A 13,096-nucleotide genomic window follows, 5' to 3' on the forward strand; every position below is an offset into this window, starting at 1 on the left:
CCTCTCAAAGTGCTGAGATTACAGGCGTGAGCCACCACACCTCGCCAAGGACACTTTTCTTAATGGCACATTTTCTCCTACATCCTAAGACTTCAATGAAGCCTTACTATGATCTTTGAGCCTGACTTTCTTCATACTTGCCCTATCTTGTCCCCACAAAATATTTAGGCACTGACTCCTATTGATTATTTTCACAGAATTCTCTCCCTTTCACCCCTCCCAATTGTCATCAGCTCATAGCAGCTGACACCTAGACCAGGGGCTTTGCATGCCAGTTTCTGTCCGTCACAGTGGCTGTCTAGGCAGAATAGAGTTTTGAAAAAATTCTGATGCCTTGTCTAGGATCAGCAGGAGAGCATATTTCAATCAGTCAGAGGTGTCTGTCATGGGTATAGGAGAGAGTAGCTGTGGTCCAAATGCTGAGATTCTGTCATCTCTGGCCAAGATAAATGCAACAGTCTTGTTTTTTCCCTGACTCCTCTTTCAATGAATTCTATACAGTGACCCAAATTTGACACTTTTAATATAGCATTATGACACCTTGCCTCCTAAATAGTAAGTGATACCAGGGTGCCGGCACTAGCATCTGTCAAGCTTCGTCTTTCTTGCTACTCACAGCAAGAGTCTCCAGTGTCTTCTGCATTTAGGCTCATTCATGCCTAGGAGCTGAGCTAGTCTAGACTAGGATAGGAAGCATATCAGCTGCCTCAACCCCTCCAGATGTGAGGCCTAGGGTTTATCCTGGCTGCCCACAGACTTGGTATCTGCTGTGCCTCACATAAGTCCTGGGTGCCAACTTAGCCTCCATGTCACATGTGCCTCTTGCTATCTTTTTCGCATTTCGCTCTTCCTCATATGCTCAGACATCCTGGCCCATGGACAGGTCTGAGCTGCTGCCACAGGTTACCTGTCTGCTCTTACATTCATGCTTGGAAAATCACCTACTTGTTGGGTCTCCCAGGATTTTAAGAATTGGCAGGTTTCTTATTCGTTGCCCAGGCTGGGTTCTGGCCATATATGAGCACATTACCCCTAATGACATTGAGGATTATGTGACTCTTCTACTACAAGACCACATCCATCAAACTAATCTCTTTCATACTACTCGCATAGCCTGGTCCCTGTGTGAGACTGCCATGCCACATGCTCTGGACACTGTGTGTAGGACCACTCAGCTCTGCCTAAAGAAACCAGCTATTTCCCTACTCCCCTGGCTCAGATCCCTTCCTTTCCCCAGCAGACCCAGCATATCCTGTGCTTGAACTGACAATTATAAAAGTATCACTTATCGAGCACTTGGTATGTGCCAGACCCTTGAATAAGTGCTTTGTAAGCATCACCCCACTTCACCTTCACCAAGACCCTACGAAGCAGGTATTTATTATGCTCATTTACACATACATAGCAAGAGATGGAATTTGAACTAAATACTCACTGAATCTGGAGCTTATGCTTTCAGTCAGTATATTAGAAATTAGAGATTGCAAATTAATAGCCCCGGTAAAATGTTGGCCAAATTTACATTTGGTCACCAAATTATTATTATTATTATTTTGAGACAGAGTCTCGCTCTGTCATCCAGGCTAGAATGCAGTGGTGCAATCTCGGCTTACCGCAACCTCCGCCTCCCAGGTTCAAGCAATTCTCCTGCCTCAGTTTCCCGAGTAGCTGGGACTACAGGTGCGTGCCACCGTGCCTGGCTAATTTTTGTTTTTTTTTAGTAGAGATGGAGTTTCACTACGTTGGCCAAGCTGGTCCCGAACTCCTGACCTCGGGATCTACCCGCCTTGGCCTCCCAAAGTGCTGGGATTACAGGCATGAGCCACTATGCCCAGCCCAGAACATTTTTAATGATGGCTAATATTTCAAAATTATAAGATGTAACATAAAAATTCAGATGTGTGACTTTTCTTTACAACATTGGAAGGTCCGATAACATAGGACAACATGGTTTCCATATCCTGCAAGGCAAAAATCAACTTAGATAAAAAATGTCTGCCTGCCCTTTGCCTGGGGCATGAGCACACCAGTTTGCCTTTTCACTATTCCTTACTGCAGTAGTTCTCAGGTGTTACTGTTGACTGAGACCATTTAGAGACTGCTGAACCCCAGCCCAGAGTTTCTGATTTGGTAGGTTTTGGTAGGGCATGAGAATTTGTCTTTTTACCGTCCAAGTGTTAGTTGCCAATTCTCATCACATGAATGCTGTTGCTACTTTTACAGTTCGTCCACTCACCCACCCACTTCTTTCATCCTCATGCTCCATTTGAGCTTGCAGCCCAGGCACTATGTTATAATAACACCAAGGGACTCAGGGACCTCCCATCTCTTCCTAATTCCCGCTAATGTCTGACATGACTCTTAAAGTTAATCTGAATTTCTTATTGCTCTGACTTCTTTCAACTCTTTTAAAAATACAATGCAACTTCTTTATTCGATTTCTCAAAGTCTGTAGAAGACATAAAAAACACTAAAGCAGATTCTTCCCCTGAGCTGGAAGGGACCAGCAAAAAAGAGACATCTCACAGAGATGAAAGATAAGCGTTTCTGCTAACATAATCCTCCGGCAAATTTAAAAGTCATAGAATTCACGCAGAAGCTGCCACTTCATCCATTCTGTTCTTTCAGTAGCACCCACCTCATGGTCTCGACAAGCTCTCTTCTCTGGCTATTCAGTCAGTTTAACTATTTCAGGAGAAATCTGTTTGCACAATTATTCAGGAAATATAATGACTCAATTCATACAATTTCATTTGGTTTTCGCTTTGCCTGGAATACCCTATTATAATCTTCAGAACCCATTTCAGATGCCACTTATTCAAAAGGCCCTTCCAGATTAGCCAAGGCAGATATAACCCCTTCTTCTCTAGAAACTTACATACTATGGTCATTTCCATCATTCACCCCATATTTCATTGAAATATAAAATAATTATCTTGTTCATATACCTCCTCTAAGAGGCTACAAACTCTTTTATATCATAAAATGAGACCTACACAAATTTGCAGTCTATGTGATGTCAGCACTACGTTTTCAGGCATTTAGTTAGACTTATTATTAAATGTTTGGATGAATGCAGGGATTAGAGCACAATGTCATTGAAAGGGCAAAGAGCAGAGCAGATATTCAGAGAGATTTGGGACCATCTGAAGTTATCAACTACTAATGGAGGGTCTATTATTTGTCCAGCTCCAGCATTAACTCAGGCACTACTGAAAAAAGAATAGAAAATAATAATCAGTCAGGATAAATCTTGCAAGAGCACCACACATGACAAAAAGTGAGAGCAATCCACAATGTGAGTGTAATCTACAATAGCCCCTGGTAAAATGCTGAGTGCAATCTACAATAGCCCCTGGTTTTGAGACTGCTCAAATACAAAATGAAAACTATGTGATGGTATCTTTAAGAGAAATAAATAGAAGAGAGGAGCATAATCAGAATAGGCTAGAATAAATGGAGAAGACTGTGTAAATAGATCAGATATATACATCCGAGCCAGATATTTAAATAGGGGTGGTAGTCCAGTTTTCTGTTGCCAAGGTTGTGAAGATATTCTGCTTTGCTACCTTCTAAAAGCTTCAGGGTTTTTTAAAAATTAATTAATTTATTTCTTACCTTTCACATTTAGATCTGTAATCTGTCTGGAACTGGTTTTTGTGTATGAGGTGTAGTCCAGGTTGGGGTCATCTCTTTCTTTATGAATATGCAATTGACCAAGCATCATTTATTGAAAAAGTTCCCTTTTTCTCTCATTTCAGTGCTGTGGCATCTTTATTATAAAAATGGCTTTCATATACGTATAAAACTGTTTTTCTTTCTTAGTCTATTTTTTTAATGCTTGCACCCATACCATACTGTTGTTTTTCCTTTTTAAATAACTGAAGCTTTGTAATAGCTTGATGTTTGGTAACTTAAGTTCTCCAGCTTCCCATTTTTCAAGTTTGTCTTGTTATTTTTAGTCCTTTCATTTCCATTTAAATTTTAGAATCCATTTGTTAATTTCCACAAAAAAAAAGTCTGCTGGGATTTTGATTGGGATATATTGAACCTAAAAATTAATTTAAGCCAGGCATGGTGACTCATGCCTGTAATCCCAACATTTTGGGAGGCTCTGGTAGGAGATTACTTGAGCCCAGAAGTTTGAAACCAGCCTGAGCAACATAGGGAGACAGTGTCTCTGCCACAAAATAAATAAAATAAAAAGAAAAAAATTCTGTCTTTTAGCTGAAGAACTCAAGAACTCATTCCTTCTATCTAGCTGTAATTTTGTATTTATTATCATGTAGGTTTTTAAAAAGATACCCTTTATGAATTTAAGAAGTCCCTTCTATTCTTGGTTTACCAAAAGTATTTTTTAATCACAACTGAGTATTAAGTTTTCTTAAATTCTTTTTTTGTGTACAGCAAGAGTATAGTCACATAATTTTTCTTCTTTCTTCCGTTAATTTTATTGATTGAGTTTCTAGTTTTTTCAAACTTACCTTTCTGAAACAAGCCCAGTTGGCTTATGGATTTAATTTGCTGATGTTTTATTTATGATTTTTCTTTTGTGTTCGTAAGAGAGATTAGCCATAAATTCAGTGTTCTCCTGAATGTTTGGCATGAGGGTTTGGTGGCCTTGTAAAACTAGTTGGGAAGAGTATAAAAAAGAGTATAGTTACCTCTTTTTATACTCTTTGGTAATGATTCTATAAGATTTGTATTATTCCTTAACTATTTGGAAGAATTCATTGGTGAAGCTATGGGGCTCTAGATTTCTTTATGAAAAAAAAAAATCATTACAAATACCATTGCTTTTGTAATCTCAGCACTTTGGGAGGCCAAGGTGGGCGAATCGCCTGAGTCAGGAGCTTGAGACCAGCCTGGCCAACATGGTGAAACCCCATCTCTATTAAAAATACAAAAATTAGCCAGGTGTGATGGTATAGGCCTGTAATCCCAGCTGCTTGGGAGGCTGAGCCAAGATCTCGCCACTGCACCCCAGCCTGGAAAACAGAGTGAGACTGCTCAAAACCAAAACCAAAACAATAACAACAACAACAACAATAAATACCATCGCTTTAATAAATAAAAAATTTTCTATTTCTTCTCTTGCCAGCTTTGATACACTATATTTTTCAATGAGTTTTTTATTTTATCAAAACTTTCAGATGTATTGGAATATAATTTTTCATAAATACTCTCATGTTTGACATATTGGCAGTAATGATTTCTATTTAATCTTTTTGATTGAAAACTTGTGTTTTCTCTCTAATTTTTCTTAGTCTTGCCAAATAAAAGTTGATCAATTTTGCCAATATTTTTTTAAAAAAATTTTGTTTTGAATTTGTCTATTGTATATTTTCTATGTCAATTATTTCTACTCTTTATTATTGCCTTTTTTCTATTTTCTTTGGGTTTAATTTGCTATTTCTTTTCTAGCTTCTTGAAATAAAAACTCAGATCTTTTTTCTTTTCTAATATATGTATTTTTGTACAATATTAACTGTGAGCAGAATATTTACTGTGTAGTAGATTGCCGACAGCTACAGATTTTTCCTTTGTCTTCATTCCTTACTTTAATAGAACATTGCAGCTTCTTTCATCTAGAAATGTCTACCCTTGAATCTAGGTTTGGCCATGTGATATTGGCAAATACATAGCAAACAGAGCCTTGGAAAGCTTTTAAAGCAAAAAACACACTGAGGAGTGTATTTTCTCAGTTTGTGCTTGGAAACTTGAAAACACTATGTGAATGAGAGCAAGCTAGCTTGCTGGAGGCCAGTGGAGAAGCACTAAGACACCCTGGCTGAAAGCCAGCCAACAACAAGATACGTGAATAAGACCATCCTAGGTTTTCAAGCTTCGAGTCAACTCTTCAGCAGACCCCAGACACAAGAAAGCCCAGCGGAGATCAGCCAAGCCAGAACAGAAGAACCACCCAGCTGACCCACAGAATCCTGATATAAGTAAAATAGTTGTCTTTCATCTGGAGAACATCATTCTCAGCAAACTGACACAAGAACAGAAAATGAAACACCGCATATTCTCACTCATAGGCGGGTGATGAAAAATGAGAACACATGGACACAGAGAGGGGAGTACTAAACACTGGGGTCTATAGGGGGAAAAGGGGAGGGCCAGTGGGAGGGGGAGGTGGGGAGGGATTGCCAGGGGAGAAATACCAATGTGGGTGAAGGGGAGAAAGCGAACAAAACACACTGCCCTGTGTGTACCTATGCAACTGTATTGCATGCTCTGTACATGTACCCCAAAACCTAAAATGCAATAAAAAAAAAAAATAGTTGTCTTTCAGCCATTAAAACTGAGGATGGTTTGTTATACAGCAAAAGTTAGCTAAAACCAGCTATAACGCAGAAGTTTTGATATGAAATATAATCCCATTATCAGTTGATTAAAAACACTTTCTAATTTCCATTGTGATTTCTTATTTTGATCAAGTCAATATGTAGTTTACTGCTTAATTTCCAAACGTTAGTTTTTTTTTAGTGGTCTGTGTGCATGTATGACTGATATCTAGTTTAATTTCTTCTAAAATCAGAGAATATAATTTGTATTTTCTTCAGTTATTTGAAATGTGTTGTGACTTTTACTATGGTCTAGGATTTAGTCAATTTTGGTAAATATATTTACTTGAAGAGGGTGCTCATTCTGCAATTATTAGGTGCAAGATTCCCTATATGTCAGTTAGGTTAAATATATAATCTTTCTTTTTAAATCTTCTCTATCTTCACTGATATTTGAAACTATTAGTTATATATTTTATTTTGAGAGTTTAGAATTTGTTCCTATTTTTGTTTCTATCATTTTCTCATATGTATTTCATGTGAGTATATAATAACATGTTATTAGATGGATACAAATGTATGCCTTCATCTCATTGTTTTCCTTTAATGTCTACTGTATCTGATGTAATTATAGCTACAAGTTTATTTGGTATTAACTGGTTTATCTTTACTCCTTCATTTTCTTTTTTTTTAAATTTTTTGCATTTTTTATTGCATTTTAGGTTTTGGGGTACATGTGAAAAACATTGAAGATGGTTGCATAGGTACACACTTGGCAGTGTGATTTGCTGCCTTCCTCCCCTTCACCTATATCTGGCATTTGTCCTCATGCTATCTCTCCCCACCTCCCCACCCGCCCAGTCCCCCCCATTTCCCCCAACAGACCCCAGTGTGTAGTGCTCCCCTCCCTGTGTCCATGTATTCTCATTGTTCAACACCCGCCTATGAGTGAGAACATGCGGTATATCATTTTCTGTTCTTGTGTCAGTTTGCTGAGAATGATGGTCTCGAGGTTCATCCATGTCCCTACAAAGGACACGAACTCATCATTTTTGATGACTGCAAAATATTCCATGGTGTATATGTGCCACATTTTCCCAGTCCAGTCTATCATCGATGGGCATTTGAGTTGGTTCCAGGTCTTTGCTACTGTAAACAGTGCTGCAATTAACATTCATGTGCATGTGTCCTTATAGTAGAACGATTTATAGTCCTTTGGATATATACCCAGTAATGGGATGGCTGGGTCAAATGGAATTTCTGTTTCTAGGTCCTTGAGGAATTGCCACACTGTCTTCCACAATGGTTGAACTAATTTACACTCCCACCAGCAGTGGTGTGAAAGTGTTCCTATTTCACCACATCCTCTCCAGCATCTGTTGTCTCCAGATTTTTTAATGATCGCTATTCTAACTGGCGTGAGATGGTATCTCAATGTAGTTTTGATTTGCATTTCTCTAATGACCAGTGATGATGAGCATTTTTTCATATGTTTGTTAGCCTCATGTATGTCTTCTTTTGTAAAGTGTCTGTTCATATCCTTTGCCCACTTTTGAATGGGCTTGTTTTCTTTTTTCTTGTAAATCTGTTTTAGTTCTTTGTAAATTCTGAATATCAGCCCTTTGTCAGATGGGTATACTGCAAAAATTTTTTCCCATTCTGTTGGTTGCCGATCCACTCTAGTGACTGTTTCTTTTGCCGTGCAGAAGCTCTGGAGTTGAATTAGGTCCCATTTGTCTATTTTGGCTTTTGTTGCCAATGCTTTTGGTGTTTTGGTCATGAAGTCCTTGCCTACTCCTATGTCCTGAATGGTTTTGCCTAGATTTTCTTCTAGGGTTTTTATGGTGTTAGGTCTCATGTTTAAGTCTTTAATCCATCTAGAGTTAATTTTAGTGTAAGGTGTCAGGAAGAGGTCCAGTTTCTGCTTTCTGAACATAACTAGCCAGTTTTCCCAACACCATTTATTAAACAGGGAATCCTTTCCCCATTGCTTGTATTTGTCAGGTTTGTCAAAGTTCGGATGGTTGTAGATATGTTGTGTTGCCTCCGAGGCCTCTGTTCTGTTCCATTGGTCTATATTGCTGTTTTGGTACCAGCACCATGCTGGTTTGATTACTGTAGCCTTGTAGCATAGTTTGAAGTCCTGTAGTGTGATGCCTCCCGCTGTGTTCTTTTTGCTTAGAATTGACTTGGCTATGTGGGCTCTCTTTTGGTTCCATATGAAGTTTAAGGTGGTTTTTTTTTTTCCAGTTCTGTGAAGAAGGTCATGGGTTGCTTGATGGTGATAGCATTGAATCTGTAAGTTACTTTGGGCAGTATGGCCATTTTCATGATATTGATTCTTCCTAACCATGATCATGGAATGTTTCTCCACCTGTTTGTGTCCTCTCTTATTTCATTGAGCAGTGGTTTGTAGTTTTCCTTGAAAAGGTCCTTTACATTCCTTGTTAGTTGAATTCCTAGGTATTTTAGTCTCTTTGTAGCAATTATGAATGGCAGTTCATTCTTGATTTGGCTCTCTTTAAGTCTGTTATTGGCGTATAGAAATGCTTTTGATTTTTGCACATTAATTTTGTATCCTGAGACTTTGCTGAAGTTGCTTATCAGTTTCAGGAGATTTTGGGCTGAGACAATCAGGTCTTCTAGCTATACAATCATGTCGTCTGCAAATAGAGACAATTTGACTTCCTGTTTTCCTATTTAAATACCCTTTATTTCTTTTTCTTGCCTGATTGCTCTGTCTAGGACTTCCAGTACTATATTGAATAGGAGTGGTGAGAGAGGGCATCCTTGTCTAGTGCCAGATTTCAAAGGGAATGCTTCCAGTTTTTGCCCATTCAGTATGATATTGGCTGTTGGTTTGTCATAAATAGCTTTTATTATTTTGAAATACATTCCGTCGATACCTAGTTTATTGAGGGTTTTTAGCATAAAGGGCAGTTGAATTTTGTCCTTCTCTGCATCAGTTGAGATAATTGTGGTTTTTGTTTTTGGTTCTGTTTATGCGGTGAATTATATTTATAGACTTGCATATGTTGAACCAGCCTTGCATCCCTGGGATGAATCCTACTTGATCATGGTGGATAAGCTTTTTGATGTGCTGTTGCAATCGGCTTGCCAGTATTTTATTGAAGATTTTTGCATCTATGTTCATCATGGATATTGGCCTGAAGTTTTCTTTTCTTGTTGAGTCTCTGCCAGGTTTTGGTATCAGGATGATGTTTTTCTCATAAAATGAATTGGGAAGGATTCCCTCTTTTTGGATTATTTGGAATAGTTTTAAAAGTGATGGTACCAGCTCCTCTTTGTGTGCCTGGTAGAATTCGGCTGTGAACCCATCTGGACCTGGGCTTTTTTTGTGTGGTAGGCTCTTAATTGCTGCCTCAACTTCAGATCTTGTTATTGGTCTATTCAGGGTTTCGACTTCTTCCTGATTTAGGCTTGGGAGGAGGCAAGTGTCCAGGGATTTATCAATTTTTTCCAGGTTTACTAGTTTATGTGCATAGAGTTGTTTGTAATCATCTCTGATGATGGTTTGAATTTCTGTGGAATCTGTGGTGATATCCCCTTTATCGTTTTTTATTGCATCTATTTGGTTATTCTCTCTTTTCTTTTTTTATTAATCTGGCTAGTGGTCTGTCTACTTTGTTGATCTTTTCGAAAACCCAGCTCCTGGATTTATTGATTTTTTGAAGGGCTTTTTTGTGTCTCTATCTCCTTCAGTTTTGCTCTGATCTTAGTTATTTTTTGTCTTTGCTAGATTTTGAGTTTTTTTGATCTTGCTCCTCTAGCTCTTTCAATTTTGATGATAGGGTGTCAATTTTGGATCTCTCTTTGCTTCACATGTGAGCACTTATTGCTATATATTTTCCTCTAGACACTGCTTTAAATGTGTCCCAGAGATTCTGGTATGTTGTGTCTTCATTCTCGTTGGTTTCAAAGAACATCTTTATTTCTGCCTTCATTTCATTGTTTATCCAGTCAACATTCAAGAGCCAGTTGTTCAGTTTCCATGAAGCTGTGCGGTTCTGAGTTAGTTTCTGAATTGCACTGTGGTCTGAGAGACTGTTTGTTATGATTTCCGTTCTTTTGCATTTGCTGAGGAGTGATTTACTTCCAATTATGTGGTCAATTTTAGAGTAGGTGTGATGTGGTGCCGAGAAGAATGTATATTCTGTGGATTTGCAGTGGAGAGTTCTGTAAATGCCTATTAGGTTTGCGTGTTCCAGGTCTGAGTTCAAGTCCTGGATATCCTTGTTAATTTTCTGTCTGGTCGATCTGTCTAATACTGACAATGGGGTGTTAAAGTCTCCCACTATTTTTGTGTGGGAGTCTAAGTCTCTTTGTAAGTCATTAAGAACTTGCCTTATGTATCTTGGTGCTCCTATATAGGGTGAGTATATATTTAGGATCGTTAGCTCTTCTTGTTATATCAATCCTTTTACCATTATGTAATGTCCTTCTTTGTCTCTTTTGATCTTTGTTGCTTTAAAGTCTATTTTATTAGAGATGAGAATTGCAACTCCTGCTTTTTTTTGCTCTCCATTTGATTGGTAAATCTTCCTCCATCCCTTTATTTTGAGCCTTTGTGTATCCTTGCATGTGAGATGGGTTTCCTGGATACAGCACACCAATGGGTTTTGGCTTTTTATCCAATTTGCCAGTCTGTGTCTTTTGATTGGGGCATTTAGTCCATTGACATTTAGGGTTAATATTGTTATGTGTGAATTTGATCCTGCCATTTTGATGCCAATTGGCTGTTTTGCCCATTAGTTGATGCAGATTCTTTATTTTGTTGATGCTCTTTACCATTTGGTATGTTTTTGGAGTGGCTGGTACTGGTTGTTCCTTGTGTAGTGCCTCTTTCAGGAGCTCTTGTAAAGAAGGCCTGGTGGTGACAAAATCTCTGAGTACTTGCTTTTTCACAAAGGATTTTATTTTTCCTTCACTTATGAAGCTTAGTTTGGCTGGATATGAAATTCTGGGTTGAAAGTTCTTTTCTTTAAGGATGTTGACTATTGGCCCCCACTTTCTTCTGGCTTCTGTGGTGATATCCCCTTTATCGTTTTCTGCTGAGAGATTGGCTGTGAGTCTGATGGGCTTCCCTTTGTGGGTAACCCAAACTTTCTCTCCGGCTGCCCTTACCATTTTTTTCTTTATTTCAACCCTGATGAATCTGATGATTATGTACCTTGCAGTTGCTCTTCTTGAGGAATATCTCTGTGGTGTTCTCTGTATTTCCTGGGCTTGAATGTTGGCCTTCCTTGCTAGGTTGGGGAAGTTCTCCTGGATAATATCCTGAAGAGTGTTTTCCAGCTTGGAATTATTCTCTCCATCACATTCAGGTACACCTATCAAACGTAGATTAGGTCTTTTCACATAATCCCATATTTCTTGGAAGCTTTGTTGATTTCTTTTTACTCTTTTTTCTCTAATCTTGCCTTCCCGTTTTATTTCATTGAGTTGATCTTCAACCTCTTATATCCTTTCTTTCAGTCTTTCTCTTTCCTTATAAATAAAGTGTGTCTTTTATGAGCAAAATTCAATTGTAGTTTTATCCACAATCTTTGTCAATTAATTAGAATATTTAGCCATTTAACTACATATAATCATTAATACAATTTTGTCAAAATTGACCATCTTTTTGTTTTCTATTTATTCTAGCATATTATTAATCTACATTATTGTCCCTATTGAATTAATCATTTTTATTATTTCATTTTTGTTCTTTGTTATTTCACTGTTACACATTCTTTGAACTTCTTTTTAGTTATTAGCCTAGAGATTACAACATATTTTCTTGAATTACTTTAATGTAGTATAACTTAGTACTTTCACTGATTTCAGGACAATGTCAAGACTTTTCAACATACAAAACTCCTTTTTAAATGACTTTTGTGCTATTTTTGGCCATGTATTTTAATTCTACAGAATTTAAATCACACAAGACATGATTATTATATTTGCTTTTAACAGTCAAAATTCATTCAGATTTAACCTATGTTTTTACCTTTTAGAGTGCTCCTCATTGTAATGAATTCTTCATTACAATTCTTTCATTGGGAATCATTTTCTCCTGCCTGTAGAATTTCCTTTTGTATATCTTTTAATGTAGGTATGCTACTGATTAATCCTCTAGTGTAGGTTTTTGTCTTAATTGTCTTTATAGCATCTTAATTTTTGACTAATATTTTTACTGGGTATAGAATTTGAGAGTAGCAGTTGTTTTAATCCTTTAAAAAATCATGTCATTATATCCTGGTTTGCATTATTTCTGCCTAAGAAACAGTTGTGAGTCTTTTTGTCATTCCTCTGAAAATAATGCATCTATTTCCTTTTCTTCTTCCTGCTACTTTAAAGAATCTCTCTCTCTGTCTCTCTCTCTCAGTGGATGTGTGTATGTCTATCTATTTCTCCCTGTCTCTATTTCTCCCCATCCCTCATAGTCTTATTACAATATGCATAGCAGTGATTTTCTTTGTAAACTCTAGTTCTCTTTTTCATCAGTATTTTTGACTGTGTTATAGTTATGTTAATGTCTGTGTCTGATAAGTTCAAGAGCTGTATCACCAGAGAGCCTGTGTCTACTGTATACTTTTCTTTCACTGTCTTGTTCCTTTTTAGCATGTCTTATGATTTTTTTCACTGGTATGTCTATGTTATTACATTCTGGAAATTATATTTAAAAAATTGTAGGGACTCTGGATGATGCTATCTTCCTCTAGAAAAAATTTCTTTCTCTTCTGGCAGCCAAAGATAGCCCAGCAAGATCACACTGATCCAGTCAAAGCCCATTTTCAGGTTTT

General features: G+C 37.6%; 1 long non-coding RNA gene across 2 annotated transcripts in view; it reads left to right on the forward strand.

Moving 5' to 3' along the window:
- LOC128931370 (uncharacterized) overlaps positions 1-13,096 on the forward strand; it is a 696,873-nt gene that overhangs the window by 662,931 nt on the left and 20,846 nt on the right. The gene's annotated exons all lie outside the window — the stretch shown is intronic.

Source organism: Callithrix jacchus, chromosome 2 (genome assembly GCF_049354715.1).
Source record: "Callithrix jacchus isolate 240 chromosome 2, calJac240_pri, whole genome shotgun sequence".
In the NCBI taxonomy this organism is placed as follows: Eukaryota; Metazoa; Chordata; class Mammalia; order Primates; family Cebidae; genus Callithrix; species Callithrix jacchus.